The sequence below is a fragment of the Gossypium hirsutum genome, chromosome D06 (genome assembly GCF_007990345.1).
Source record: "Gossypium hirsutum isolate 1008001.06 chromosome D06, Gossypium_hirsutum_v2.1, whole genome shotgun sequence".
In the NCBI taxonomy this organism is placed as follows: domain Eukaryota; kingdom Viridiplantae; phylum Streptophyta; class Magnoliopsida; order Malvales; family Malvaceae; genus Gossypium; species Gossypium hirsutum.
In genome coordinates this window covers 22,966,283-22,974,343 of record NC_053442.1, presented here as the reverse complement: position 1 = coordinate 22,974,343, position 8,061 = coordinate 22,966,283, and the positions used below count along the sequence as shown (strand labels likewise).

Below are 8,061 nucleotides of genomic sequence, written 5' to 3'. Positions count from 1 at the left end.
CAATCTACACTTCTTTGACAATATGTCTTTAATAAATATATGGTGTTGTTCAAAACATCTAAAAAACTTTTAAACTAAATTTCCTGCTTGGAATTGTGAAATCATTGAGCAAAAGGGAAAGATGGTCAACCTTCGGGTTACTGATATTGTTTTGTTGTGGCATTTTTGTTGGCAACTTGATCTGATTTTGTCGCAACATTTCTTTGTGTACCATTTTTAGGTGTTGTCTACCGTTCAGTAGGTTCTGAGATCCTTTCCTAATTGCGGCTGAATTTTTCTTCTTTTGCTATGGCATATTGAACAACTTTATCCAACTGATTCCCACTTCTAAGAGTGATGGCCTTGCACTGCTCCTTTCCTTAGGTCTCGAATTTTTAGTATCACTTGGAAACACTCCTTGTAGCCTTGAATTTAGAGTGTTCGTTATTTTCCCCACTTGATTTTCAAAAGTTCTGAGAGACGCAGCTTGACTCTAAATCACAGCATCATTTTTGGCCATATACTCCTTTAACAAAGATTCAATAGAATTAGTAGATGATACTTAACCTTACTGGGCATTTTGCCTCGGTATAGGATGATTATAACCGGGTAGTGCATTATGGATATTTTATCTTGCAACATTGTGTGAATTCCCCGCACCTTGATTATTCCAACTAAAATTCGGATGTTGTTTCTACCCCGGGTTGTAACTGTTGGAATAGGGGTTATTATTTTGGTTAAATTACCCATGCAGTATATTGATGCTGTGTTTGATGGACATTCATCAAACACATGATCTTCTCCATAATAAACGCATGACAGTTCGGCTAGTTTAATCTCATCGACAGTAGTTGGGTTTTTCATTATTTTAATCATATTAGCTAAAGAAGATACATGGGCTATCAACGAAGTAATTAGGTCGAGCTCTATGTTACCAGTAGTTCTCTTATACGTCCCAACTCTTGTGGTAGGGTACTGATAGTCATTGCTGGCAATCTTTTCCAAAATGTCATATGCTTTGTTGTAAGATTTATCCAACAATGTACTATTGGCAGATGCATCAACTACCATTCTCGTATGCGCAATCAACCCATTATAGAATATTTCTAATTACGTCCAGTGCTAAAATCTATGCATCGGACATTTTCGAATTAAATCTTTAAATTTTTCGCAAGCCTCATATAGCATTTCCTCTTCTAATTGTTGAAAAGATGTGATGTCATTTATAAGCTAGGCATTCATGTTTGGTGGATTATACCGTAGCAAAAGCCTCTGACACCAATCATTCCATAATTTTACTTTCCCTAACGACAAAGCATTCAGCCATGCTCTTGCTCGATCTCTCAAGGAATATGGAAACAATTTAAGTCTCAGGGAGTCTTCAGGAACACCCTGTTGCCTAAACAAATCACAAACTTCTAAGAAAAGTCGCAGATGCAATCTTGGATCTTCAGTGGGCAGTCCTTCAAATTGTCCTACTGTTTGTAACATCTGAAACATTACTGGTTTTATTTCAAACTGCTATGCTTGTATTTGCAGCCTGACTATCCCTGGATTCAAATCATCTAAAATTGGCACAACATCTCTCGGATTGGTCTATCTCGGTCATCTATCACCCCACGAACATGCGGATCTGCGCCCTGACCATTCAAATTATCATTCATACCTGGTATCACCCTTCGAATAGGGGGATTAGCATCTTGACCATTCGAATTATCATTGAGACCAGGATCATTCCCGTTCCTAGCCATTTTGCTCAATTCTTTTCACCTTCTACTTATAGTTCTATCAATCTCTAGGTCAAAAGGATACTCTTTGTTTACAAGAATGCCTCTTCTCATGCACTAATGATAAAATGTAGAAATTAAATATAACTAAGTTAAATAAAACTAATGGAATTAATTAAAATAACCAAATCAAATTACACCAAATTGTCAATCCCTGGCAACGGTACCAAAAGCTTGTCGCGTGTGAATATGATATGCGAATTGTGCAAGTATACACATCGAATCAAATAATAAAGTGATGAGTGAGTATCATTCCCATGAGGATCGGATTAAGGCATTATAGTGGTCAATTTATTTTAGTAAAATACTACTAATTCTATGTTATGGAAAAAACAACGATAAGTATGCAGTGGTAATTAAAGGAATAGTGATGTATGCAATATGTGGAACTAATGAATACTTGAAAATGCTATGGCAAAACAAGAGTAGGAATGTAATGGCAATTATGAGAATAACTACGTGAATGATTTGTAATGAATAAATAAACAACTAGGAATGCTATGGCAAAGCTACTATGGAAAAAATAAAGGTTACGCGATGTTGAGTGGGAAAGTCGGGATTACTAAGAATCTACTTTTCCTGTCAACAATGCCTCGGCAAAATAATACTTAACCTACTGCCCAGAAGAGTTCTAAAGTGGTCTACTTCTTCCAAAAATAGAAACCCCAAGATACCTTGCTTGTGTCTTAAGCCTTTAATATGGTACCCTGTAATGTTGTCCTTTTGTATGAACGCAACTCTATGTCTAGAGTCTACTACAAGTATCTATCGAGTACTTGCCTATATCATTCAACCACAGTCTAACTAATCAAACCTTTTTAGAATTTAGATTAATTTAATGGTATGTTGCACAGTCAACTATGTCTAGGGATTGCTCACATACATTGTAAAGAATAAAATAATTGAATGAAACAGTAAAACAACTCAGATTTATACTGCATCCATTAAAGATAGTTAAAGTTTCAACAAAGTAATCCCAACCTTATGAGATTTAACTCATATATTGGCAAATAAAATTCAACTCATACATCGTTTTCATCATTGTAATTCAATAAAGGAATATATTAGAAATATTGGAAGAACGTCGGGAAGATAACGTTCACTTGTCCTATCCACGCTCCAGCTGCGCTGTGTCCTAAGGTAGCTGAGAAGGGTTGCCTGCATCTTTCCTCCTCTGTCTCTATTGAATCACTACCTTCTAATTTGCCTAAAGATCTCTACTCACAGTTCCGCGCCCTAGGGTTTCCTCCTTTGCTTCTTTTTAAATTTCTTTGTTTTTCTTTTTCGGGATAATTCCAACAGTCCCAAGATTTATCTTCTCCTATTTTCTAGGTAGATTTATCTAGTACATGTAGAGTTGCGCTAAAACTGATATGCGCTAAATGCTAACTGTACACCTTCCCGACATTGCCATGACATACTAGCTGGCAATTTGACCACCCTTTTGTCCCGACAAAACTTCACTATTTTATTTCTTGTTCCTCATCTTTCACCTGTTAATCCAACAAAACACAGCCCTTCCACGAGCAATTAAAAGCACCTAATATTTAAATGCAACCCAAGTTCTAATGCAATGCTAAAAAATATTAATAAAGTGCCCTAAAATGCAACTAGATATACTTAAGTACAGGTAATTAACTAAGTCCAAAGGCATAAAATATAATTCTTTTCAAGAGTTATTAGTTAAACAAGTGACAAGACAATAAAATAGCCTGGTCAGGGCTATGTATACATGTAAGGTTACCAATTCAGGCTAAACCTTTAAAATGAAAATAGATTACTAGTCCATGCTAAGTCTGTGTCACATGTATATCCGAATCTGCAACAAATGATGGAGCTCGGTCCATCGGAATTATCTCAGAATTTGATTTATTACCACATAGTTTGATTTCCAATTTTTAAAGTTTAGATAGAATTAATTAACAATATTTAATAACGAAATGTAATTATGGAAGGTAGTATGAACTTACCTAGACAAAAATGGTTGTAAAAACAAGGTCGACGACTAATCCGTTACTTTAGCTTTTCCACGATTCAAGTCTGATTGTTTCATTTCTTGATATGCAAGATGGTTGCTTGGTCGAACCTTCAAACTCTTCAAACATGGATTTTCAGTCATCCATAATGAAAATGAAGAAGATGATATTTGTTTTATTATTTTATTTTACTTTATTTTTTATTTAATTACCTAAATGCCATTAATTTACATATTTTTAAACTAAAGCATATATACATACCGCCTAACATTTTAATTATAGTTAAATTACCATATAAATGCATTCAACTATGATTTTGTAATCAATTAACCCTTATACACTAATAACGATTGACTTTTGTAAATTTTACGATTTAGTCATTTTCATTTAATTACCTATCTAAACGTTAAAATTTTCTAACCACATTTTAATATACCTATATAATTTCTTTGTAAATATTTAGTAAATATTAAATATTTATGGGCTCCATTTACAAAAATGAGGTCTTAAAACCTCATTTTCCAAAACCACTTGACTTTAGGGACAACCCACTTGTACTTAAATACTCATTTAATTACCTAAAATTATCAAACCAAAATTCAATATAATATCATAATTGACTCGTAAATATTAAATAATATTTACGAACTTATTCGTCAAATTTGTGGCTCCAAAATTACTATTTTCGACACCACTGAAAAATAAACTATTACATTTTGTCATAGGCGGTGGGTCCATTGTGTGAATAAGTGTGAAGCAGGTTTGCACTACTAACTTCACTATGGAGAGTTGAATATTAGATATAGAAAAGCTATGTCACTATAACAGTATGGTTATAGCTTAACCTAAATAAACATCTTAAGGACAAAACATACAAGAGAGAAGGTAGTGTTTGACGGAATGGTGGACGTAGTCAAAGATTGCATATGAGGACAAAATCTTGGGATTTGTTTAGACAATACTCTTATAGCTAGAGAGCTCTTTAGGAAACATATGGAGGGGCATAAGAATACGAAACATGACCCATCTACTTCACTAGGGCATGTGGGAAACTGTTGGATCTGTTCCCTGAGTATAGTATTTTCGTCAATATACATTTGCAATTTTTTCTCAAACAGATTGGTTAATAAAATAAATTCATTAATTAAATTAATATAATTTGTACAAAATTTTCCTCAAATGGTTTTTTCACGCAAAGCAAAATGGAAGCAAATGTTGCTTATTGGTTTTCTAAATGTTTAACTAATACTAAGTGGTATTACATGGCCGAATCGTAGTACAGAAAGACAACTTGTATAAGTAGACAAACCTAAAAATGTCCTTAGTCTAAAAAGAATGATCAAACCAATTAAAAAGCTAATATGTCATCTATCAAGCCCAATTGGGGAGATGTCTTGTCTTGGGCATCGAAATGGAAGACTCTCAGAAGATAAAGACATTGATGTGACTGACTGGACTAACAATACATCAGATAGAACCCAAGCAGAATAGATATTGAATCTGTTTATGGATTTATTCACTTGTGAAATTCATAGTATGGCATATATAAATCCTGAATAGATGGTGGACTATGTACGCATGACTCGTACACTTTGATCTAAGTAAAAGCCTGAGTTCAAATAAATAAAGAACTAAAAGTTGGTGCTTTGAGTGTATGACTTCTGTAGTATGTAATGTCATTCACAATAGTGGAGTTCATAGCCCAAAACATGGGTAAATGATATCCTCTTATCGGCATTACATGGTCAATGAAAAGTAAACGTAACCATGAGTCGTCCATCTTTGTAATGGTTAACTTGATCACTATTTGATAGTGATTGATTTTTCATGAAGGAAGTTGTAATGGTTATCATGAGATAAAATAAAATCAAATTAGGAGAATGAATATTATCCCAAAGTGATCAAGGATATCCTATGAGGGTAACATATTTATGACAAGGTCATTGGACGAGTATTGAGTAGTTGCTTTCGAAATGGTATGTCGCTAGGGAGAGTTCAGTCACGATACTATAGTGGAATGAATTCGTGACTAAATGAGTTTATAATTAATAAGAAAAAAGTAAAAACTTAATTATAAATCATTTGAACCTCAACTACATATCTCTAATCGATCCCTCTGCTAGCTCGTTGAAACCAAAAATGAATTACGTGTTTGAATAGAAATGAACGGAATGAATAGGAAAAAAGAAACGGGAAACATTCAAGAATGATTATGGTTTTCTCCAAAATGGAGAAATGGAATCATTTGGAAATGAACATATGTTTCCAAAAATGGAAATGGAAATGAAAATGGAAATAGAAATGATTTATTTGCAATCCTATGTGGATTACCAAAAAAATGATTAGAAGAATGAGTTTATGTTTTTGGACTGTTTTGAAGCCCTAAAATGAAAATAAATCATTCGGTCATAGTGAACAAGTTGAGTTTTAAAATATTCAACATATTTCTCAAAATTTTACCAGGGGCAAAATCATCAAAATTTTACCAGGGGTAAAATCATCAAAATTTTGTTAGGGGTAAAATAGCGATGATAATTTTTTTATACATAAATATTAAATTTTATTTTGGGAAATAGAAAATTTGAATCAGGTTGGATAGAGTATTAGGTCAAAAAGACCTAAGAAGTACACGTAATTATACTCGATGTGAGAGAGGCCCAAAAATCCCTCATAGACATGAAGGGGCGACAACGCTAGTAGGAATACTAGGGTGTGTCATCCACCCTAGTCCTATTCAAATTAGAATGTTATTTTTCTATTTGAAATAAACCACTACAACACAACTTTGAGAGATTTTTATTTTGCTGAAAGATAGAGAGAATTTATTATCAAATATTACATATATTTTTTCGGAATAATAATTATACTAGTTTCTATTAAGAAGAGAAAATTTTCGTTTTCACCTTAGAAGGAGATAAAAAATTTTCTAGTTCTGTGTTTCGATTCAATTGGTCTGATCTCAGACTTGAAGCAATTCATGGTACGATAATAGCAAAGAAGATCATTTGGTTGAAAGCCGGGAACAACAAACGTTCATTAAGCTGAAAACACAAGTACAAATTCGATTAAGGTTTATTGCCATAAATATCACAAACCAGGTCGATTTCAAAATTTTAATTTTTTGTTGTACAAGAAAACCATTTTCAAACCGGGATTTTTCCAACAAATACTAGTCCAGAACGGTCTGAAAAAATTCATTACGGGTAAGAAACCCTCGAATGTGGACCAGGCAGAATGGGAAGAGCTTGATGAAAAAGCTCAACCTGCAATTGAACTATGCCTTACAAATAATGTGTTACAAAAGGTATTGATGGAAAAAACAGCGCCCGCGCTATGGAGAAAATTGGAAGCCTTATACATGAGGAATTCTCTGGCCAACAAGTTAGTGTTAAAACAACATCTCTACACGTTCAAGATGGTCGAAAGTGAGTCCATTAGCACTCACATAAGGGAATTCATTACCTTTCTCAACGACTTAAAGAATCTCGATGCAAATATCAGCGACAATTATCAAGCTATGTGATGGGTGTCAAAACCACCAAATAAAAAAATTTGCTACAACAAAATAACTCTAAACAGTAGTAAAGATTAGTAGAGTCGATTCCACAGTGATAGGTGACTATGATAAACTTTCGTGTTTTTCTCATGAATAGAAATTTTTTCGTGCCGAAAATCGTGGCAATAGACGTGCCCACGACTCCAAACAACCTGCTAAAAATGAATAAATTAGGGGAGTTTCGAAATGACTAGAAATTAAATAAATGAAATAGCATAAATAAAAAATTAAATAAATCCAAAATAAAATTAAATTGGGAAATAAATTTGGATTATGTAAACAGAGTTATAAAGCCTTACCTGTAGACTTGGTGGATTCTGGTTTTTAAATCGATCGTCCAAAATTAGTTTTCTCCTCCAAACAATAAGCTAGCCATAGTCATTAAGAATGTTCTAACCACCAATTCTTCCTCTTGTAATTGATCTCAGTTCTCCCTAAAAACAACGCCTTATCAATTGTCTAACCACGATACACACGTTCGCAATTCAAGACCCCGACAGCCTTTTGTTCTGAAGAACCCAACTTGGGTTAACGGCCTCAACTGCATGAGACGTTTAAATTTGATCACAATCTCCCTTAACTTGTTCGTGGAAATCTGAATACAGTACGGCCGACTTGTCTTCCCAATTGTATGCCAAAACAACTCCAACCTAATGCACTTTTTGAATTGAAATTTAGTTAACTTTAAAGGATTGATTTGCCAATCCCGATATTCTGGAAAGATGGTGAATATCGATTTTAAAGATTTTTAGTACGGATAATT

At 33.7% G+C, this 8,061-nt stretch overlaps 1 non-coding gene across 1 annotated transcript; it reads left to right on the top strand.

Moving 5' to 3' along the window:
* Positions 1-1,105: 1,105 nt before the first annotated feature.
* Positions 1,106-1,211, top strand: LOC121218943 (small nucleolar RNA R71). The gene has a single exon (XR_005915424.1). It is a non-coding gene; the product is annotated as a small nucleolar RNA R71 (small nucleolar RNA).
* The last annotated feature ends 6,850 nt before the right edge of the window (positions 1,212-8,061 follow it).